The sequence below is a fragment of the Sebastes fasciatus genome, chromosome 20, assembly GCF_043250625.1.
Source record: "Sebastes fasciatus isolate fSebFas1 chromosome 20, fSebFas1.pri, whole genome shotgun sequence".
NCBI classification, from domain to species: domain Eukaryota; kingdom Metazoa; phylum Chordata; class Actinopteri; order Perciformes; family Sebastidae; genus Sebastes; species Sebastes fasciatus.
The window spans coordinates 23,245,707-23,270,578 of record NC_133814.1 but is presented as its reverse complement, the minus strand read 5'-3'; the positions used below and the strand labels follow the sequence as shown (position 1 = coordinate 23,270,578).

Genomic DNA, 24,872 nt, shown 5'->3' with positions numbered 1-24,872 from the left:
GACTCCCTACGGTAAGGAACACAAAGCCAGAGAAGCTGCTAATGGCTCAGCTTGTTTGTTTTCTTTGCGTTTTAGAGTCACTTGATATAGGTTAAAGTTTAAGGCTATAATGCACAGAGCGGAACTCCAGGCCCCGCTGCCAGGAAATGACCCTAATCTTTCCGAGCAGGAACAACTCCAGAGGTGGTAATGCGCTTCCCCTGAGTCAGGGAGAGCCTATGTAGGTGGTAGCGCAGCAGAGAGCAGCAGTGTGGGTAACACAGTGGCAGGGCCATCATTGATTATGGTAATTAACGGAGAGGAAACGTGCCTCGTTGTTTCTGCAGTGGTGCAGAGGAGAAATGAAGGAGAGAGGAGGCCGGGAAAACGGGGAGGGCAGATGTGACGGGAACACATAAAAAGGTAAACAGAGGACAGTAGAAGGTGGGAAAGACAGATGGTGGTTAAAAAAGAAATGACAGAGGGTGAAGAATCATTTTGGAAAGTGGATGTCAGGTCATTGCAAATCTAAAGCCTGTCAGCGTGCAAATATTAGCCAATAATCTACAGGAGAAGTTCACTAAAGTCATCAGGAAACACTGTCTGGGAACCATGAAGGTCTGTACACAAATGTCTGTGCCAATCCATCTGGTAGATGTTGAGATATTTGAGATCAAAATCAAAGGATTATCAAAGTCTTAAGGGTTCATCGTGGACAAAACTTTGATATGAGATATTTCCATAGACGGTATAAGAAATTGACGTAGTCACTGAGACTTCACCCATTGGTTAGTGGATCACGGTTTTGAAGCCTTAAGTTTGCCATCTTGGTTTTTGGCCATCGCTATATTGGTTTTTGGCCGTTGCCATCTTGGTTTTTGGCCGTCGTCGTATTGTTTATGGGCTGTTGCCATCTTGTTTTCTTGGAACCAGAAGTAACACAAGAGGGTGGAGCTAAGTAAAACCAAATGCTGAATAAGACATTTTTAGGCGACCAAAAAGGTTATAATTAACATTCATGAACTGAAAACACACTGTGAAAAGGTTAAAGTTCTAAGATGAAAACACAGAACACGGAAGCATCGCCTGCTTTATGGTCTATCTGACTCTAAATGGGACCATAATTTACTAAATGAACATCATGCTGTATTGAAGAAGACTTGAAACTAGCGATTGAGACCATAAACTCATGTTTACAATATTTACTGAGGTAATAAATCAAGTGAGAAGTAGGCTCATTTTCTCATAGACTTCTATACAATCAGACTTCTTTTAGCAACCAGAGGAGTCGCCCCCTGCTGGCTATTAGAAAGAATGCAAGTTGAAGGCACTTCAGCATTGGCTTCACTTCTCAGACCCTGGAGGTAGCCGCCTGGATATTTCAGAGAACAAGTGAACATTTTGACTTGGAGGTAACGCTAGAGGTATAACCATGGGATTATCAAAGTCTGAAGGGTTCATCGTCTAGGCAACATCAATGTTTGGACAACGTTTCATGGCAATCCATCCAATAGTTGTTGAGATATTTCATGCTGGACCAGAGTGCAGACCAATCAACCGACAGACCACTGACAACATTATATCACATAGCTGTTAAACTGCTGAATCAAAGCTCTGTTGTTTAAATCCAGAAGGCAACAGCAGCGCAACAGGATCAAGGTCCAAGCCTTAATACTGTCGGAATTAGCTAAATAAAGCATGATTAAGTAACAGCATTTAAATTAAGCGTTTGTAAATGCATAATTCCTTCTCATTCTAACCCTTAGATTTTAGATTTTACATTATTACACTGCAGCTTAGTCTCAAGGCCACTTGTCCATCTTTCTTCTTTTTTTTTTAGCTTTCCACTTATTGTTTTATTTCAATAACTCACAAGCTGGCAAGACTGCTCTGAGGCTAGGAATAAAGAGAAGAAGAGAAATAGAGGAAGAGCGACGGTGAGGAGAAGAAAAGAGGGAGAGAGGGGGGGGGAGTTTAAAGCCCAGAGGCTCACTGCATAAAACCTCTTACCCGGTCTCTGGGGTGGTGTGTGTGTGTGCATGCTCATAATGGTGGTAATTAGCTGATCAAACAGATAGACAGTGGACCAGACTCTTGCTGTGGGTGGGCTCTAATAATCCAGATCATTAGGTATGAGAGTATGTGGTTTATATTTGACTCGTTGTATGAATGTGTCTGTGTGTGTGTGTGTGCGCAGAGTTAAGTCTGTGAAATCTGCCGTTAAGCTCCAACACTGCTGGATACTACGGCCACCGCGGCGCACTAATCACTCTCTGACCAGCTTCTTTTTTTTTTTTTTTTTTTAATGGTGTGTGTTACTGAAAAAACAAGAATCTCAAATCTTTGGCAGCAGCGGATTCAATTTTTGCTTAAAAAAAAAATCAGACTGGAAATCTGGAGAGAAAAAAAAAATGTGTGAGGGGAATTTCATGGTGTGATAAAGACCGGTGGAAACAGATTTTTTAAATATACTTTCTGTTCCTAATGTAGAAAAGGATTTATGTCATGCTGCCTCTTACTGTTACAGACTTTAACTCCAGCAGAAAAGCCACACAAATAAAGAATAAAAGGTGCACAGTTCAGTCGAGGGTTTGAGTCCAGACAGGAGGTCTTGTTCCACATATATATATATATTTTTTATGGCTGCACCATTCAATAGAATGGGAATATTAAGATTTTTTTGTATGCATTTTACACACATTTTCCCAATATTTAGCATGACATAGTTGGTTTCTTCTTTCTTTTATAATAGAGTTCTTCAGGTTTGAACAATGTTTGTATTGACTGACCATTTTAAATAATGCCATGAATTCATTCTCTATAGAATATTTATGTTATATCCTTTTGAAATGGAAACATAACTTAAGTATAATCATTTATAGATGGTAAATTGATAGTTAATAAACCATGAAATTATAATTAATGTTTACTAATTATTAGTAATGCTGTAATTTATGTTATTTTAACAGTTTATTGTTGCACACATTATAAACATTTAATATATTATATTATAAGTATTTTTTAATTATTACCAGATATTTGTAACACTTTGTTGATGGTTAATAATGTCTTTATAAAGGTCTATAAACATTATTTGGATGTCTATTATAAAGATGCAACTGATGATTAAGTTATTAATAAAAAAAAAAAATTTGTATTATTATATTAGTTGTTAAATGGTTAATAACTATCAATTTACCATTCATAAATGATGGTTATTATAAAGTGTTATTTTTATAAATGTTATCTACAATAATTCAGACAATAACCACGAAGTCTCCGACTCCTGCTGCAGAAAGTAATATATCAAATTGCTGAGTCCGAGTTCACACCAGAATATACTCGTCATGTCGGTGTACTGACCAGACGCAGGCCTGCAAACCAAATTAGGCCCCAACTGCTAGTTAAAGAAACCAGGCTCTAACTTATATAACCGGCCCACACCAGGAGGAACGTTCCACCTCCCACTGTATCCCACTGTGCGGGATAAAAGTCCTCTCAACATGTTTCATCAGTCCCGAAGCTGCCACGTCCCTCTAATGACATTTACAAGCTGATTGATGGGACGATGGCCAGGCGGCCGTGTTCGTGCGTGGCCGTTTGATCAGGAAGGACCCACCCTGTACGTGCTGTGATGTCATCAGAGGTGGCCACGACCAGATGAAATCCCAAAGTCTCTTAAATTGCATCCACGTTACCCTCACTTGGAGGAAAACGGCGCAAGTGAGGGAAGCGTGGATGAAATTTTAAGAGACTTGGGATGCAGCCATCGTACATGCAGGGGAAAAAAATACACGTCGACACGCCTGAAAAAAATCTTCGCTCCCCGGTCTAATGGAAGGAGAAAGAACTGTGACATGATCTGGCAGCGTAACAAGGATTCCTTTATGCCGTTACCACAGATGTATGTTTTTAAACGCACAATATTTGTTCCTGATGCAGAGGCCATTTTAGGATAAAATACAGTGTGTGAATATTTACATTCTGTCATACTTGAAGTCCTCGGGGATTGCAAATTGTAGAAGAAACACACACACATACATACACATGCTAAAAACACTCTGCCGGCTGTAAAAATACACAAACACACTGCAAACAGTCACTTTTTTGGGCGCTCTCCAAGTCTGGTGCTCCTAATAAGCCGGCGCTCATGACGGCGGGGCATGTGAGGAGGAGCGAGAGCGAGCAACAGATAAGCAGAGAAAGGATGTGGACGAGTCATTACACTCGACACTGCCGCAGCAGGAGAGGAAGGGAGGCCTATTTGTTCCAGTTCATTATCTGGTGTGATTGAGCTCAGAGAGAGAAATTTCTGATGACAGCCTGAGCCTCTGACCTCAAAGGGATTCTGTACGGAAAAGCAAACAACAAAACAAACAATGATAATTACCGCAAAAAGAAATTATCGCCGAGGATTCTGGGGCACAGGGTGAAGCCTCACGCGGCGCAGCGCATACTCTGATGACACATCGCTGCAGAAAACTGCAAGACACACTGCAACCTGTCTGCAATTACTGCAGACAGATTAATGTCTAATTAGTGGCAGAGGATTGGTATGCATGCTCCACAGTAAATCCTATATGGTTATGATTATCAACAAATCCCATGAAAACACCAAAAGCCACAATGAATGGATCCTACTAACAAGTATTGTCTGTGTATCCGATAGATCTTCTTCCTCTAAAACTATTATACCACATCAGTGAGCCTCACTGTGTCACTGGGTGACATGTTCCTTCAACACCATGAACACACACACTGTGGCTTATTTTGACTCAATGACTCAAATACTCACTAGAGCGCTAAATGTGGATTAATCCACCGCTGAAAATAGTCCCCAAGAAAAGCACTATTTACACCTGTTGCGTAACATTTGCTACGAACTACACTGCCAAGTTGCTTTAGGAAAAAAATAAATGAAATGTATTAGTTAAATTATATATATTTTGACCTATTTTTTTTTATTTATCTCATCAGTAGGTACCAATGGGCTTAGGGCTGAGTGCCACAGACAGGGTAGACAAGTTAAAAAGTATTGTGAGACAGACCTGTGATTGTTTCTGGACAATATTTGTCAATGATTTGTGTTGTTAATTGATTTCCAATAATAAATACTGTATATACATACATTTGCATAAAGCAGCAAATTTGCTCACTCCCATGTTGATAAGAGTATTAAATACTTGACAAATCTCACTTTAAGGTACATTTTGAACAGATAAAACGTGCAATTAATTTGCGATTAACTATTTCAATCTACTGACAGCCTGACAAAATATAGAACAACATCAGTCTATCTTTTTAATAGTCGTCTCTCGTAGCCTTCCGTGCAAAAGTCCTGCTTCATGTTCCACTTATGTCCAGATTACATTTTGCTCATGGTGCAACAGTGTGGTTTACATTTTATTTGTTAGAGACCATATACTGTATACTGTACATTGCAGCAATGCAGCTAGCAATCACATAAAGTGTGAGACCTTGAGCCTGGCAACATTTATAAATGCTGACATGAGCGAGAGGAGCGATGCGGCTCTGGCATAACAGCTCATTAATGTTAACCGGGTCTGGGAATAGACGGCGAAAAGACCCAAAAAAAGGCCTCTGAAAGTAGGGGCGGGGCTGGGGGGAGCTGACATCTACAAATACGAGTCAAAATGCCAAAGGAAAAATGAACGAGTCTGGTCTTCAACCACCGCAAGATAGGGCCTCGCTTGTGTACGACACCACGCTCACTCAGAAACATCGGCAGCAGCAGCAGCAGCAGCCGTGAAGTGCGGCGGTCATCTGCGGGGTCGGGAATGTGTACTTTCTGTGCTAATGTAGTCGATCTCTCGTTAAAATAACGGCTGTCAGAAAGTAAAGAAAAAATACTGCTCACTTCAGTCAGTGTGCGCGAGCCGGCCGGCCACACAGAACACACTCTTTCCCTGCCTGGAGCCGATCTGTTTGCCAGGAAACCATTCCCTCTGAGCCGCTAGCAAATAGCCCCTGAGCAGCAGGGGAGCCAGTGATCAATGAGCTGTGGACAGGGTGGCAGCAGACAGCTAGTTAGTTCAGCTGATAATGCTCCGACAGAGACACGTTCAGCCTGATGAAGCTAAAGATCCCCTGTGTGTGTCTGTGTGGTTGTTACAGGCTGGAGGAGTGACAAGCCCCCCCCGGCTGCCTGCGTTTACGTGGTTCTTCTCAGGGTGACTGCCCACCGACCTCGGAGTGGGAGTCTTTCTGTAATACATTGCTACTTTTGGCAAGACTTAACGTTTTATTTTTACCCTTTTTATATGTGTTGTTTTATTTTAAGTCACACTTAAATCATAGAAGTCAAAAATGTGTTTTTTTTAAACATTTATTCCAGTAGTTCCCCCAACCTTTTTGACCTCTAATCGCAGCCTTAATGTGGACATACTGTAAACTGTAAGCAATTTAAACAAAAGTGGGATTTTTATCCTCTCAGATTGTTTCATTTGAAGGATTTTTAATAGGCAACAAAATGTTGATATATTTAGTATTTATTTTACAAACAAAAAACAATACATACATACATTTTGTAAAGCTTAAATATGTGTTTTTCTTATTTCTTTCTTTCTTTCTTATTTATTTAGTCCTCTCCCAAGTTGGGAATTAGTCCATTAATTAACTTACAAAAAATAATCAATTAAAAAAAGTAATTTATCAAGCAAAGATGATGAACAATTGTTGTTAAAATGTTATATCATTGTACATTGAATATCTTTGAATATTCAACAGATTAATAATGAAAAAACATTACATGAAGCCCTAATATTTTAAGGCACATTTGAGATCACTGTTTCTAACATGTTATTACGAGGGATGTCAATCGATCGAAATATTGAACCGCAATTAATCGCACGATTGTCCAAAGTTAATCGTGATTAATCGCAAACTAATCGCACATTTTTTATCTGTTCAAAATGTACCTTAAAGGGAGATTTGTCAAGTATTTAATCCTCTTATCAACATGTGACTGGGCAAATATGCTGCTTTATGCAAATGTATGTATATATTTATTACTGGAAATCAATTAACACAAAATATTTGCAAAATAAAAGCATTAATGCGTTAAAGAAATTAGTGGCATTAAAACAAATTTGCATTAACGTGTTATTATCGCGTTAAATTTGACAGCCCTAATTATTACCTTATTAAAAAAATATTAAAATTGTATTGATTTCAGGAGCTAACACTGACTTTACTCTAGTTACAGATGTTTTTTACGTTGCTATTAAGTAAATAAAGTTGTGATTTATTATGTTAATGTTTATAGTTATGTATATCTATGGGGAGGGTAGTGACTTGGTGGCTTTTGCCTGCCACACACCTCTAACAGGCATGTGTGTGTTCTGCACAGTGATGTGAAAAAGAGACACCGTGTGCCGTCTTCTCAACTCTTCTGTGATGAGTAAGTGTGATGAGGAAAGAAAACGAGCGCTGGTGCCCTTTTCTCTGCTGTGACATTAGTTCGCCCCAAAAGAAAATGAACGGTAAAAAACATAGGAAACATCTAGAGCCACCTGCAGAAACGCTGGCAACATATAGAAGGAAAGTCTTTTTTAATGAACAGCTTCTCTGTCAGAGGTGAGCTGGGTGAATGCTAGACTGTTCCCAGGATGCCTCAGGTGGACAGATTTTACCTTGAATGAGGCTTACCTGTCATAGTTTTCCACAGAAACTGGCCCTTGTGGTCATTAAAGTCATGTCTGTGAGCATGTGTGTGTGTGAGCGGAGTGGGCGCATCAGTCATCACTAATTTTCTAGGATTAAAAAGACAGAACAGGTGCACAGTGGGGCCATTTTTAGTTGACCAAGTTTTCTTTTCTTTTCTGAAACTCCTTTATGTTAAAGCAGCAGTGGGTAGAAATGGAGCAAATATGATGAAACGGTCACTATATCCTGACAGTAGTGCATGAGACAGGTAATCTGATGTCCTCCGGTGCTCCTAATGGCATCTGCAAGATTTCAAAGACCGGAGGAAAACAACCAATCAGAGCCGAGCTGGAGCCTTGCCGTCTCACTCGCAAACTCCGACCAAACGGTCAAACTAGGCAGCGCTGATCAAATATGAATTAATATTCTGTTACTGTAATGCCTATTTCTCTCCTCAAATATTTTCAGAAAGATCTTGTAGTGTACTGTTTAGCTGTAAAATGAAAAAGTTTGTGACTCAGCAGCCGTGTTGAGATCAGTTGAGGAAATACCAAGCACCGACCACCCAGCCAGAGCACAGCCAATAGGAACGCTCTCTCTCTCTGATATGACCTGTGATTGGTCACGGGGTTAGATAATCTCTCAGAACACTTGAATTACAATATGTTGAAAGATTATTATGGAGTTTTTGCCCAATGATGCCAAAAATACACTGCCTACTGCCGGTTTAACACGTGTTTTACACTTGAGGAAGTGAAGTCAAACTGGGTGACCAAGTCTTGCTTTACCCTTGAATACCTCACTGTCTTTTCAGGACACAAAGAACACATGAGGTCAGAGGAGTATATAACGTGCATGTGTTCACACGTGTGTCGAGCCACCTGCGCGGCTGCCGACAGAAGAAAGAAAAGTACACAGGTTGATGGAATACATAATGGGCTCCGGCTATACTGCATTCCTTCCTATACAGCAGTTCACAGAGTGCACGCGTTCTCAACAACAGCACAGATAACGAACCGAGAGCACTGATGTCACACACCAGTAATTGTTGTCTTCTGACTGCAGTTACACCAGTGTTTCTCTGTGCATTTGTGGGGGTTTGTTTGCCGGCAATGGGTACATCCGGCTTTTTAACGGGTAAAGAAAATACGAGAGCACAAAAGAGATTAAGTGTAATTTTCCACTAGCAAAGAGGCCGATTTTTTTTTTTTTTTTACTCAAGCGGAAAATATGTTGTTTTACTGCTGTGCAGAGCCTCAGGGCTGTATTTACAGAAAGTTACACAACCAAAACAGGTAACAGTAAAGACTGAGGTTGATTGACACCTACGTAATGCTACCAAAAACAAAACCTGATTCAGTGAGCAGTAATGTAAAAGTCATTGGATTGTGATGTGAAGCAAATCAGAAGAGGGATTACTTGGCAGATTAATTCAGTGGGTTGGATTCAGTGTATCTACAATGCAGACAAGATTAACTTTTCTTTGTTCTTATGTGTCAGAGTAGTAGACGGATGAAATATGATAGATTATAAATCTCTGTATTTTTCCAATTTCACTGCTGCCGTTGACATGACGGACTGTCAGGCTCTTACTTTACTGCCTATGACTATATATACACACACACACACACACATACAACATGCACCCACTAAAAAAAAAAAATGTGCATGCTACACAGTTTGCACACATGTGTGTATGAGGTGTGTGCGCATGCATATGTGTGTGTGTGAGTGTTCACTGCAGCAGCTACGTCAGCAGCGGTCCTGTAGCGCCAGGTGAGATTTATGAGGTGTTAAGAATGCTTGCCTCCAGCCCAGTGATGGGAGACTGATCCCACCTCCTCGCCTGCCTGTGCCCCTGCCTAACACCTCGCCTGGCTCCTACCCACACAGCTGCATGTATGCGCACAGTAACCCCCACTGCACACACACACACACACACATATGTGCACATCAACCCCTGAACCCGAAAGTGTGAGTCTAATGTCTGCACCACCCCCTCCATCCCCCCGCTCTGAAAGACGCACTTCCTGGAGCTAAGCACACCTTCTAAAATATCCCGTTCCTGCCTCCCAACGATTTTCTTTCCCCGCTGACGAAAGCTCTTCTGTGGAGAAATCACACATATTCTGGCCTTGGTCTAACCAAAGAGCGTACTCTCCAGTGGGGGCCACTCGGAGAGAAAAGCCTCACTTGAAAGCGGCTCGAAAGGTCACTGCAGGAGCCGGCGAGAAGGAGGGAGCGTGTTTCACAGCTTTTACAAGCGTCATGAATCACCACTTTACTGGCTGACATTGAAGACGCTCTCTTGCCTGACAGAAAGTATAGGGTTGCATCTTCTCTTGCAGTTGCTAAATATTCTATAGCTTAAGCGATCAAGAAAATATATTTTGGACACATTATTTGTATCTAGGGTCCAGGCTGCAGGGATCAAGAATTCTTATAGTGGTGATACCGAGCCTGATCCTGTACTCATATTTACGTATTGATATGATATGAATGAAAGTTTATCTGGGAGAGTGTGACGTGACCAGTGATAGCGACAGTCAGCGTCGACTTAAAATGTGTAGCAGCGAGTAGAGTAAAGAAAGGATCGGCTTTATTTTAGTCGAACCATTAAAATATTCCCGGATCGGCCCTGAGACCAATCCTTTGGATCTGCTCGGCTCTGTTTGATATCTATTTGTACCATATTGACTAACCCTCAATGCTGGTTTGTCTTAAACCACAGTAAATTATACTGCACTTCCACCAATGAATCTGCTATTCGAGCACAACTGATCAAGCAGCTCTTTGTGTGTTTTTGTATTTCATTCATTTGCCCCTGAAAGCTTCTTTTCAGTTCTACTATATACATGAAGACATTTACTATAGGTGTGCCTTGAAAATCCAGGTACAAAATGCATTTAAGGTTTCAACTCAATAATCCAACAAAGACCAGGGATGTAACAGGTTACTCTGTACACAGGATATCTATTCCACGTATGGGGGATCCCTCCTCTGTTGCTCTTCCTTGAACGTGATGGTACTCGTTTTTCAACAATACCGTAAGTACCGGGGATCAGGGCTCTAGACTAACGGCGTCCCGACGTCCAGAGGACGATAACGCTACATTGTGCATAGCTAAAAGCTAACGTCGCATTGTGATGCGTTCAAGATCTATTCAGTAAAAATGAGTACCGGGCGAAGGTAAATTATGACGTTATCATGATGTGTTTAAATGTAATCTTGGCGAGAAAGTTGAGGCGAATTATCAGGGATTAATAATAAATAAAAAATAAAAACAGTATGCAAACGGTAAAAAAGGAGTGTATGTTGAAGTAAATGGGATTTATTGTTTAGTTTTTTGCACCGTGGTATCAGATTGGGTATCGAGAATCAATGAATTGCACTGCTATTTGGTATCGAGTACTAAATTTCTGGTATCGCGACATCTCTTAAAACCTTCATTGTGCAACAAGAGGCACTTACTCAAAGCAACTTTTACTCCGGCTGAACTAGGTCACTAACATTTCTTCCTGTAAAGGGGTCAACAACCTCCTGGATGTATTTACGACAGCATCATAACCACTTATAACACAAGTAAATATTTACAATAGTGACTTCTTTACAACCTCGTCCCCCTTTCAGAGGGAGAGGGACACAACCAAACCTGATGTGCACATGTTGCAGTGATCACCACAGCAACACTCAAAGAGGAGCTGCAACAACAGCTTATTACAAAGCCTTACTTCAGCATCACCTGAGTCCAGTTCCCCCCCACTCCAACCTGTGACCGACACCAGTCCCCTCTGGTCCGGTATGAGCTCTCTACCATTAAAGCTGTTCTCTCACCAAACATCTGTCCAAACAACTCTGGAGGGTTATTCCGTCTCACTGTGCCCGAGCTGCTATGCATTATCTGCCTCTGCTGCTTCCCTAATGCCGCGGGGACTTAGAGCAGGATTAAACCACAATTATGCGCTTCCCCATTCGCTCCAGCTGTGTGCAGAGAGGAGAGGACTATGGGAGGCACTATTCAAAAAAAAGTTGCTTGCCCAAGATGCTTTGTGCAGTCATAGAAGACAACATCATTTACATAAAAGTCTAATTCTTTCCGCATACGGTGCTCCATCACCCCCCAGCTCCATCACATGCTTATTTCAATTTCCTGAGAAAACTTTTGTCATTAATAACCATTAAATCCTGACAAGACAAATTCATTATTTCCGTTTTATGCTACTTTATACTTCCCCTCTATATTGTACTTTCTACTCCACTACATTTATTTGACAGCTTTAATTACCAGTTACTTTTAAGATGAAGCTTTTATACAATGGAAAACATAACAAGCTTTTATAATATAACACATTGTTAAAGACATAACCAGTGGTGTCCAACCTTTTCTGCTTCTGACGTCTTACGAAAAGCAGCGTAGTCAGGGTCGCATTTCAGATGTCTGAGTTCAACCAAATGGTGATTTTTCCTCTCTAAACTTCTTTATTTCTATATTTATCTTCAATATCTCACCAAAAATCAAAGATTAGAGAAAAAGTCTAAAAACCAAAACAGATTTGTGTATCAGAACATTCTTTTTTTTTTGTTTATAAAGTAGTAAGTAACATGCTACTCTAACATTAATGCTTCAGTATTAATAATCAAATGATGACATATATAATAATATATCAGTCAGAGGGGCCAAACCAGTACCTTTACTTTAATATTTTAACTATATTTTGCTGCTAATACTTATGTACTTTTAATTAAGTAGGAATATCATGCGGGACTTTTACTTCTATATTTACGTTGCTGTATTGGTACTTTTATTTCAATTAATTCAACTGTGCAAACACTGTCATTAACACTGCATTTATAATGTAAAATTTCAAGAAATCTTCCTATTAATTTCTTATTTATACCATTCTGGCACTTATATTAACACACTTGATAGATCCCACTTCTCAGCATTTTCTATTTACGTTTTTGCACTGTGGTTATTTGTTATATATTACACGTCTTAATGCAAATATTTGTACATATTTCTTATATTCTCATTTTTAATTTTAGTACTTATATTTCTTTACATATATTGTGTTTATATTGTGGCATTATGTACATAATTTACACGTTACATACTCTTTTATTTCTATTTTCTTACATTTCTTTATGTTTATACAAGAGGAATTATAAAGTAAAATAAAATATCTGAATACTTCTTTCAACACTGGATGTGAGGCAACAGCGCCAAATACAAATCAGCTGAACTATATGAAAAAGGAACTGATAAAAGAAATGACTTAATATGTACTTCTAGTTTTACTTCTGTTTACGTTGTAAGGGATTGTATTTTACTGAGTAAATCAGTGGAACATGTCCTTATAATACCTGTAGCGGCTCCTCAGTGGGCGTCACTGAAGCTTCCTGTTTATAAACTATAAGCTAAGCGAGGCGGAGCTCCAGAGCGAGAGCGAGCGTATGAGCCGCACACACTGCATATGTGACAAATCACTGTGCACAATTAGAGGATGAGGACAGTGGACGGGATAAGGATAACAAATCGTTATACAAACCAGCCGCTTGCTGAGTCTGTGATGTGTACACACGCATTATAAACATACATGTATTAATCACATGGGCAGACGGGCAGAACACAACCTACCAGTCATATTGTGTGTGTTTGTGTGCGGTTAATGATTTCCCCAGGCCTCCTGCGTTGTGTGGTCCGCCTCGTCTCCGCCCTGGAAGAAATAAAAAGAGGATTGTTAGGGCGGGTGAGCAGCTGAGACGGAGGGCGGAGGAAGGGAGGGATATAGCATATAGAAAACAAACAAGGCCATACAGTACAAAGGCCAGCGAGGACACACCCCCATCCTCCCCCTTTCCTCTCTGTCCTCATTCCTCTTACTTTTCTTGTTCTCTGTTTCTGTCTGTACTTCCTCTGTTGACTTCTCTCCCTTCATCCGTCCTCTCTTTCCTTCCTCCTTTATTTCCTCTTAGTTTGAAGACCTTGTTTTGGTTTCCTCTGCCTCTCTCTGTCTCTCTCTGTCCCTCTCTTCCTATCCTTTATTCCTCTTCCGCTCCATCTATTCCTCCCCCCGCCTCCTCCTTCTGTGAAAATGTAAGTCAGAAGCCTGGGCCTGTTTACCTCACAGTCAGACATGAAAGCCAAACATTTATCTATGGGCCTGCGTCACAGTCATGCTATAATGGGAGCAAAAACATCCTCCTAAAGCTAGCATTACCGGATTTAATGTCAGCATCGGAGCTGGAGACGTTGACAGACTGACATCAGGCAGACGTTGGCGTGCGCGCTGCAGACGTCTGCTACCTGTAGGGTCACACTTTGATGTTTACCAGCCTGTCATCTCAGATGAGACGCTTGTGCACGCACTCTTGTGCTGAGCTAGCTGCGTTAACATCAGCTGTGAGTTGCCAAATTTCCATTTAACATTTAGGGGAATATTTGCTTTCCTTCTGAGTATCAATATGGTGTCTGTGTGTGAAGTATGGAGCTGGACTCATGACATGTTACCAGCTAAAATCTCTGTTCAAAGTGAAAAAAATACACTTTAAAAAGTTGTATCTTGTTTGTTTAACCCATAGGCTACCTCGACAGAAATGTAAAAACCACAATTTGTGGTTTAAGGGGATTTACGTTTTGGACCTATTTCTTGACGAACAACAGTTTATCCATCCACCCAGCTCTACTTCACAGCATCTCCAGCTATAGCGTTGGTTCCCCGATACGGTCAGTAAGCACGTTTGATACTGTAAGTCTATCTTCAAATTCAATCAAATCTGATTTATATACAGTAGCACATTTCATACGACAGGCGTAGACGCAATGTGCTTCAAATAAAAACAAAAAACAGGCAAAAACATTTATGAAACATATGAAATAAGAACATATAAGTAAAGAAGGTATTACAGTAAAAGGGGAATAAGATAAGAAGATCTTATTATTATTCAAATTGGAATAATAACAATAATAATACTGATTCTAAAATTAAAGTTTTACCCGTTACCACATACTAACCCTCCTGTTGTCTTCGGGTCAGACACGTTTTCAAACTTCATTATATCATAAATATGGATGTCTTTTTGTTCCCTTATGGTCTTTGCAAAAAACACACTGTCACAATTTTTTTTTTTATATTATAATATTTGTAATATTCGGACTAAACTTTGACATTCACCGGTCTGTTATAATCCATCAACATTATTCCTCCAATTTTGAGTTTAGTCCAAGTAATTCATAATTTCTGCATTTTTTTCCTAAAAAATTAAGTTTAATTTCATATAAATAGGTTTATTGACCATGAATTCCAAAAAAGGTGTAATACAGAATTGGGTGATAATTTATAATGTATGCTTTAAAAACAGTCAAACCAGATCAGATCAATTTTGACCCGGGAAGACAAAAGTTGCATGGTCGACGGGAAGACAACAGGACGGCTAAACACATCTAAAAGCTTGCAAAAAAAGATATGTTTTTAGTCTGCTTTTAAAAAAAGGCAGAGTGTCCAGAGTCCTCCAGAGAGTAGGACCGTAATGACTGAAGGCATAATGAGCTGATTTTGAATTTATTGGTGGTATAGTGAGGGGACATTTACTGTATATCTTTTACTTGTTTTCATATACACATACTGTAATGTAATTTCACATACACTCTTACCCCCTTTTTCTATTTTAACACTTTCCCACATGGATTATTAAAGACACTGCGTGTATAATGTGTTTATAAGTGAGCTTTAGGCGGATTTTGCTATCTCTGGACAGAGAGCGAGGCGATACTTTTCCCCCTTTTTTCCAGTGTTGATGCCCAGCTAAACTAACCGTCTGCTGACTTTAGCTTCATATTAACGTATTTCCCAAAATGTCAAACAATTCCTTTAAAGGTGCAGTGTGTAGGATTTGGCGGCAGCTCCCAAAGTAGATATAAACGGCTCATTATCATGTAATGAAAACACAACAATTCTTATTTTCAGGTGATTATACACTAAAGAAAACACACTTATTAATATTATGATCAATTTCTGCCAATATATCCCCCGAAATACTACACACTGTCCCTTTAAACATCGATGCTGTCTTTTTACCCACATCATTCACAAGACAACTGATTTTCTTTTGTTAAAAAAAAGTACAATAATTCAATAGCTAATATTATCAAAACTAAATACCTGTTGTGGTGCCAACACAAACGGAAAGTCATTCAATTAAAAAGGTTGAAGCTTGAAAACCAGAACTGACAGAGAGCAGAGTGATGGCGGCGAGACGACAGCGACTTGGCAAAAGCATAAAATTCAAGTTCAGTTTTATGCAAAAATGTAATATGCATTATGACTTTTGTTCCTATATGTCAGTTCCTATTGAAAAATGAAAAGCTGATTGTGGCTACACCAGCTGCACCTCACAACCTGTTTATTATCTAGTGAGGTTTATTACAAAGACGACAACTTCATATTAAAAAAACGGCACGGCAATGACAAAATGTATTTAAGCGTTCACAGGCAATTTATCCCTGTTACAATTCATTACGGTTCGTGTCTCAATAACAAATCCACATGAACGGTAATGCCCACAGGCGTCGGTAGGCACGCTGCCCACAACAGACAGATACTTCCCACACAACAACAAAGCAGGGAACAGAAGAAGAAAAACAGATGATGGGGAGGAAAAGAGAAACAGAAAATTGTGAGGAAAATCTGTGAAAGTGAGAAAGAGGAAGGAAAGAAATCAGCTTAAACTGCAGAGCGTTTTGAGGCGGGAAGGAAAAGAGGAAGCCGTTAATGTCTTTACGGTCCCATCGGAGGGGAAGTGGCGGAAGGAACGCATGTGTGCCTGACTTTCTATATGTGGAGTGTGGAATTAGGAAGCGTCTGTGTTGCAGCTTCATATCTGTATATCACATGTACATTTTCATCTACGTGTGTGTGTGTGTGTGGACACCCGGGTTGGGATGATGTATATGGTGCTATGATATAAATTTAGCTGCGTTCACTTGATGGCATGTGTGGAAAATGTGATGGGTGGGTTTCATTTCACATTCCACAAGAGGGGAATTCCCCTCCGTCTGAACATAAAGAATACATTTATTTCCTGCTGTGGGGAGGAGAGGATGGGGAGACGGATGGGTAGTTTTATGGATAGAAGTGCAAGAGCTTCTGACTAATTTAGCTAATAGATGAGGCCGAAGGTCACGCGCTGAGTTTACACAGGGGATCTGTGGGCTTTGCAGACGGCGGATTAGCAGAGAGGCGGTGAAATGGATTGTGTCTGTGCGGCGACCGTCTGTTTGAATGAAGGAATATGGGTCGGATTTGCCACGGAGACACCGGATCAACTCACTGAAGACAACACGTTAAGATGGGAGGTCAACTATTTAGCCTCTGTGCTGACAGTCTGTGACAACTTAGATCTACCCCCCCCCAACACTGCAGAAGAGATGGAGGGGGCTGAAGGCTGAGCAGCATTGAGCTGAGAGCTTGGAAGAAGACGAGCTTCAAAGTGAAGCCTCTTCATCTTGCTAGCAATGCTATCACCGCTGCCAGTGTGGCCTTTTCACCATCCTGCCGACATGAATAGCTCCCTTTGTCGCAGTGAAATTCCACTGGCAAGTCTCTAATTAGCTGGAGGGCTCTTCCCCTGCAGACCGGCGTGGGCAAAAAAAAAGAAGAAAAAAGACAGGGCACAAGGAAAGAGGTAGCTCACTGAGAGGGGGAACTGGACAAACAATAAAGAGCCTGAATGGAGAAGCAGTCATATGATGCCCTCCTACTGCAGCTAACTAATAATATAAAGTGAGTGTGGAGGAAGAAAAAGAGTGTGTGTGAGTGAGAATGAATGTCTCAGAGAAGGAATCTGACAGGTGGTTAACCAGCACCGGGTTGTCAACACCAATATGAATCCTCCAGTTGGTATTTACACTGCATTGTTGGGGAGTGGCTCACCTGCAAATATGTAACAAGTATTCTGCCTGAGGATCTGATTAATGTTCATTAGTAACCCGACCTGGCTCACTGCTTCACATAGGATTTAGGACGGGAAGGGGAACTCCACCGATTTTACACATAAAGATCAGTTTACCCAATGATGGAGACAATAATTCACCCTGTGAAAACAGTTGTCTTCTTTGGCAATGGAGGGGGGAAATCTAGAGCTAGGCTTGAGACTTTAAAGGGGACATGCTAATTTTCAAGTTCATACTGGTATTTTAGGTTTTAACTTGAACATGTTTAAATGCTTTAATGTTCAGAAAACACATTATTTTTCTCATACTGGCTGTCTGAAGATACCTGTATTCACCCTCTGTCTTTAACGCTCCGTTTTAGCGCCCGTCTCTTTAAGCATGCCTCCCGAAAAAGCCCAGTCTGCTCTGATTAGTCAGCGTTTCTGGTCTTCCAAATCTGAGCTGTTGGCATCTTCACAGCGTCACTGCAGCCAAGGACTCACTGGGTGTATCAACTAACAGCCCTGTCGCCTAAAAATTCCGTTCCCATACAATGAAACTGCATTGTGAATTACGTTTAGAGGGAAACGTACTTTGTCACGGATTACTTTCATTTTTGACGTATCACAAATACGTTTGTAGTGATAGTCTGCAGAATTACGCATTGGGAGGAAGTCGAGGAGGTCGGGTCAACCAAACAGGACTTTCACCCAGCAGACCGCTGTGAAACCAAAAGTCAACATTCACTGATGTTAATTACTTAAAAAACGTTGCCATTTTAGGCCAAACCACAATGTTTCTTTGACTAAACTTTAAACATTTTTTGTTTTGTTTTCTTTCAATTTACAACGTTAACCACATGTTTAAAGCCGTTTAAGGCTGCGACCATAATCCGGGACAAAATATGTTTTTCATTGAAATTGAGAAAGTAGTTTAGTTGTTTGGGAACATTACATTTTGTAGGAGACAGGGTTGCAACTACAAAGAGTTTAGCGCCACTTCGACCGGTGACTGTATAGTTGTGACATCACAACCTCACAGAAGTCCTGACTGCTCATTTAAAACCACAGTTTCTGGATACGGATGTGTGCATTTCTCCATAGATTGAGTGTTGTGATGCTTTCCCAGTATTTTATATATTAAAAGACATGGAAATCTCACATTCTACAATATGGGACCTTTAAGTATCTGGTAGAAAACTTGTGTTATAAACTGGGGGCATGAAGTTTGAAAGATGAGGGGTTTAACAAGCAGAGGCCGTCTAATGAAAGATGCTACGGAGTTGCAGGATCTAGTGTTTTTAAAGCTGACTCATGCTAAGGACTAAATGTCAGGATCTGCTTCTTCGTTTTTGACCAATCTTTGTTTTTTTAATCCGTCTTGCATCCCCCAACTTTATGGATGTCCAATACTAAATTGCTGCAGTATCCCTTTAAATTGTACAATCTGTGTCAATAATGCATCTTTTCACATATTTTTCATATTTTTTCCTACATCCATGATGCCTTAGCCTTGCAGCATACAAGTGAATATGCAGTTGTCTCATGTGTGTTTTCCATACGGAAGTGTGAGACTTTGCTAGCCCTGTGTACATGCTGACGGGTGTCCTATGTCAAGTTTGATCTCGGTAGCATTACTGTGGCATGTGATCACATGCCTGTGCTATATTTGCACCGACTGGATAGCTATCTTATATGGTGTATCTAAGCCCATCCTGGAGCAAAGGCACAAATATTGTACAGTACACGAGGCGTGTCCCTTACTGAACTGTCGCAAGGTTCATACAGGACGGGACATATGATCAACAGCTTTCATGATGGTCTGCGTCTAATCACTTGCTTTTTTTCTTTGCACTGAACAGGATTTTCTGAGCTAAAAATATCTGAGCAACAAACTCACCATCATTTAAAGCCCCAAAACATCACCTGCTATTGACATCTGAAGCATTGCTGATGCATCAACAACAAAGTTACGGCAGGTCACGGCAGTGCGAGTTGTAAACGAGCGACTTCCTATTTCCTGTCAACAAAGCGACCGCAGGTGCTACGAGTAAACAGTACAAGGTTGTGAGGTTGCACAGTCTAATGCACAGAGAAACTGGGTCAGGATCAATATTGCAGAGCAAAGTGCAAGGTTGAATCGGAGGTGCTGTGGACGACAACAGCCAGAGTGAAAAAGGCAACGAAGATGTTAAATAGAATATTGATCCATGGTTTACTTCAGAAAATGTGCAGATGCTGTATTGTTATTCTTTATTAAAGGTGCAGTATGCAGGATTTGGCGGCATCTGGCAGTGAGGCTGCAGATTGCACCCAACCGAAACTTCTCCCGTGTGCCAAGCGTGTAGGAGAACTATGGTGGCTGACGCAAAAAACGCCCTAAAGCATCCCCTGCTTTATGGTCTATTTGACTCTAATGGGACCATAATTTACTAAATGAACATCATGCTGTATTGAAGAAGACTTGAAACTAGCGATTGAGATCATAAACTCATGTTTACAATGTTTACTGAGGTAATAAATCAAGTGAGAAGTAGGCTCATTTTCTCATAGACTTCTATACAATCAGACTTCTTTTTGCAACCAGAGGAGTCGCCTCCTGCTGGCTGTTAGAAAAAATGCAGGTTTGAGGCATTGGCTTCAATCCTCAGACCATGACTCTAACACACTAACAAGACTCTTGACCAATCAAAATGCCAACCGAAAAAGGTAGTATGGCTGTTAAAGATACCAAACTGCATCACAAGGAGATCCAGTTCTGCTTGATCAAAGGTGCAGGAGGTGTTTCGGGGTCTGGTGCTGTCAAAATTTCATTTCTAGTTGTCATCTGACCTAAAGGCACAATGCCATAAAGAAGCTCCTGAGGAATATGTCATTATCTGATAGCTCTAAACAAGCCTGGAAGTGTTCCACAAAGAAAGAGAAGGAGACTTTGATAAGATCCGTCAAAGGCTGCGTCTAGTCCTCAACGTGACTGACTGATTCTTATCCGACCACGCCTGCCCTCCCGAGTCCCAACATTGCCACCACATCTTTACGTTTTTACAGAGGGACTGTAAAACCTGCCTTGTAAATACAGTTCATTAAGTTTTAACAATGTGACTGCTAGCTCTAATTGAAGTAAGCTATGAGAAGTATTTCGGAGGCTGTTATGGAGCAGAGTACTTGCCTTACTATTTTTCAATCCAACAATGAAGACATCATTAGTTGGTGCAAATCAAAAGGCAGCGACGGCATCACAGTTATGAGCCTTAAGGCAATTCAAAAAGTTCTGCATTTCCAAAGAAGCGACTTTGATGCACGCTGCAAGAAAAGGGTTGCATTGTCGGATATGTGCTTCCCCTAGTTCACGACATTGATATGATCTCACAAGATAAAAAAAAAAACACACATTGGACTTGAGGAAGTCTAAAACAGAAGCAGAAAAAGTCTCCCCACTTCAGAGGATATTCAACTGAAAACATCTTGAGGGTAAATTCTGTCAGTGGGCCCCAAGTTCACCACTACACCCCCCTCTCTGGTGGCAAATGTGAGGCTTTGAACTCCAGGCCGGGAGGGGTGCGGGGAATTCTCTGGCCTGTCAGGACTATGAATGATGGTGGATGGAAAAGATCAGATCCTGCCTCGCTGTTCTGCCTTCAGGGAAAAGATCCTCTGACGATGCAAATGGAGCCGTGCGAGGCTAAACATGGCAAGTCATAAAGAGCTGCAGCTCTGGGGGTGCAAAGTGTCATCTCAACGTACAAAGGCCCCAATTACACCTGCAATTTCAGCAAAAGATATCATCAACCAGAAGATCGGCAGGCAGTTTTAGACGCATCGGTTGCCTCCAGAAATACTTTGAGGTGCTCTCTTAACAATGCAGTGGTTTAGAGATGGATAGCCTTGAGAAGTCAGAAGAGATTATAATCTAACTATACACTGCCATGCTTTTAATAAACTGATAATCTCCGTTGGTTGGAGGGAAGTCATGTAATTTCAGCAAAAAATGTCAGCCAAGATCCCACTCGTCTGCTTTGCATCAGCACATTGCATCATGGATATTCTTGTGGCTTGTCTGTGGGAAAGGGCTCAAAACCAATCTGTACTGGTTTGGCATGAAGCAGTTCCCCTGTCAGTGGCTTTGCAGAGTTCACATGAAAACAAGGCTTCATAGTGGCACTTCATTTCCCAATCTTACTCATCACCACCTTCACACCATCTCCTCCTTCCATTTCACTTAACCTTGACCCATCTCACTTAGTCACAATAAGCAGTAAATGAGATCTAACATCCGAAGCCCCTCATGAACTTCTTTGGAAGAACACCGACAACCCGCAACGAACGAGAGAAATACTATCAAACAATAGCAGCAATTAACGAGTATCGGTGCCAGCAGCCTGAGGGATCCCAAACGTGTCTGGCAAGAGAGCGCGAGCGAGACGACAACAGAGAGAAGTAGTCAACCGTTGGCTTGGAAAGAGTGGTGTGCAATCTGTGTCATGCTTTACATGATTAACCAATTATTCATCATTAACGTGGAGGATGATCTGGTAAGATAAATGGCATCAAATATGCTCCATTAGTAGAGACACAAGTCACATTGATGCCATGTCAAGGAAGAAAAGGGGCTTTCAATGTTCAGCCAAATGCAATTAGGGCTGTGTATGTGGCACTAATCTGAGGATACGTATCATGATACAGGGACTACCATTCAGTATATTGTGATATATTGCGATACTGTAAGCTATATTGTGATTTTTTAAATCAAATTTTATGAAAACCCGCAAAGTATAAAGAACACACCGCCATATGCATAAAAATCTGAGTAATTTTTTTTTACTTGTTTATGCAATGGGTTTGTTTACTTTTTCAGAGATCCTTTACTAATTTGTTCGAGAAGAGGATTCACTCGTCGGGGAAAAAACTGAACTGAACTGAATTTCTATCTTTAGTTGTTTATTGCTAAATCTCTGAAAAGTGGTGCTTTTTTTTATTGTCATCAAAATATAACATTAGCATTTTAAATAAATATTTAATGGTGAATTTAAACTACTGCTTGCAATCTGAGGACGTATATAGAGAGAGTGTGTGTGTGTGTGTACAGCCTCTGCTGTTTGTCATTGAGCTCTACCTGAGGAATAAAGTCTCATCATTTTCCTTTTTTTTTTCTTTTTTTTACCGTGGTATCGAATTGGGTATCTAAAATCGTGTAAATTCACTGGCATTGCTATCGACTACTAGATTTCTGGTATCATGACATCCCTAGTGGGATCTGCATTTGCGTATATCACAGTCCCTTTAACATGCAACATTATACTGTAGCACTACTTTGAGAGGGCACATACACATATCTTTGAAGTATTGACTAAGTAAATCTGTGCATGCAAACTATTGATTAACTAGAATGGCACTCGGAGAGCGCAGACCTCCGCCAAGATGTCCGAGTACGATTGCCCCCCCTCTCCGTTCAGCTTGTGCCATCATCCACGTGTTTTTGTTTATGTTGAGATCAGCTGTACGTAGCGGAGCATCACAAAACACTTCATTCAAACTGGACAGAAACAAAATAAAACTCACCTAAACCGTCGGCGTTATTCTTTCCAACAATCACCAAGTGTGCTTTAGTCCAACTCAAGTCTAATTTCACCGAGTTTAATGTGAGAAAAAACGCCGAATCTACAGTTCCCCCGTCCCTGCTCTCCGCTCTCTCTCTCTCTCTCTCTCTGTCTGTCTGAGTTATTAACAAACTAGCTTTTTTTGCGCAAGATTAAAATGTCTGTACATCAGGATGCACTTTCAACGTTGATCGAATTGGACCTCGTTCCCAGTAAAGGCGTCATCATCCGTGCAACACGATGGGCTTTGCATGACAGCAGTACAAACATGTAAACATTCCCTTCGGGGAATCTGTATTGCCCAGCTGGAATTGATGTAAGTTAGGGACAACAAAATTGCTCCTTCATGCTATTTTAGCTGTTTCATGTAGTTCAAAACAGTTGTGGGTTTGACTGCATTCTTTCACTCTGCCCGTAAAGCTCGAGATTTAGCCTATAACATCAGGAATCAATTCTCAAGCCATGTGCACTGAGTGGAACTGTGGAAGAAACCATTTATTCACACATACATGGATGTGCATGCCCTAACCCTCACACACACACACACACACACACACACACACACAACTACAGTAAACGTCCTTCAGGCCATCTGTGTTTCAATCTATTCAGGTTGGGGAAGAGAGGAAGGGGGGTCTGAGGGGGTGACAGCATGTTCATAGTGTCACTCCAAGGGCGGTCGTTTCGTCCCGGTGAAAGACTGGTTTCACTAGAAGACGAGCGGCCATAAAAACGCACAGCACTCAGGGAGAAGATGACCGAGGAGAGATCAGGAAGAGGATAGCAATAAGGAGAGAGATGACGAAGATATGAAAGACCCCGAGACTGAAAGAGCGAGAGGACACAAGGCCTCGTTGATGAGAGGCTGCACAGCTGGATGGTTCAAGGAGACAGCGGGGGGGTGGAGAGGCCACGGCGAACAGGGAGAAGACAATGCAGCAGGGCTTGTCAAAATGAAAATTTACTGTTGGTCAAGCTGCAAATAGCTTTGCTCCAGTGCCCTCGACACTGTATTTGCATGAGATATGTGTAGAGAAACAGAGAAAGGGACACAAGATCAAGGAAGCTATAGAGCTTCATAGAAATCCATGTCTGTATATGAGCATGAGATGAGAGAGATTGGTGTAAACTAGGGGCTGCATATAAGGATTATTTTCATTGTCGATTATTTTCTCGATTAATAAATGAGTTGTTTGGTTTTTAAAATGTCGATCAGTGTTTCCCAAAGCCCAGGATGACGTCCTCAAATGTCTTGTTTTGTCCACAACTCAGAAATATTCAGTTTACTGTCACAGAGAAGTAATGAAACCAGAAAATCTTCACATTTAAGAAGCTGGAATTAGAGAATTTAGACTTTTGTTTTCTTAAATAAAGACTTAAACTGATTAATCAATTATCAAAATAGTTGGCGATTAATTTAATAGTTGACAACTAATCGATAAATCGTTGCAGTTCTACTGTAAACACATAGTTTGTAATGTTTTTTTTCTGGGTTCATTGCAGCAGATAAACTGTATGTAATATGTTTATAATGAAAAACTAGACCAACGGATGCTCACTGACAGCCCCGTCTGTCGGCTTGGTGTGTCAGGGCCTTAACAGATCTCATGACTAAGTCAATATACTATCGGGTCCCGTAGATAATTAGGACATTAGTATGTACATCCAGAATCCAATATATCTAAAACATTTGATCATGTT

The 24,872-nt window shown here is 40.8% G+C and overlaps 1 protein-coding gene across 9 annotated transcripts in view; it reads right to left on the bottom strand.

The window, feature by feature from the left end:
- thrab (thyroid hormone receptor alpha b) overlaps nucleotides 1-24,872 on the bottom strand; it is a 300,247-nt gene that overhangs the window by 91,570 nt on the left and 183,805 nt on the right. For 4 of the 9 annotated variants that reach the window (XM_074619269.1, XM_074619267.1, XM_074619277.1 and 1 more), the window contains one exon: nucleotides 13,283-13,361. The gene's annotated coding sequence lies outside the window, so the exon portion shown is untranslated. Of the gene's footprint in view, nucleotides 1-7,647; nucleotides 7,752-13,282; nucleotides 13,362-13,528; nucleotides 13,732-24,872 lie in introns of all 9 variants that reach the window. The other 5 variants (XM_074619271.1, XM_074619270.1, XM_074619268.1 and 2 more) reach the window with 3 other exon arrangements.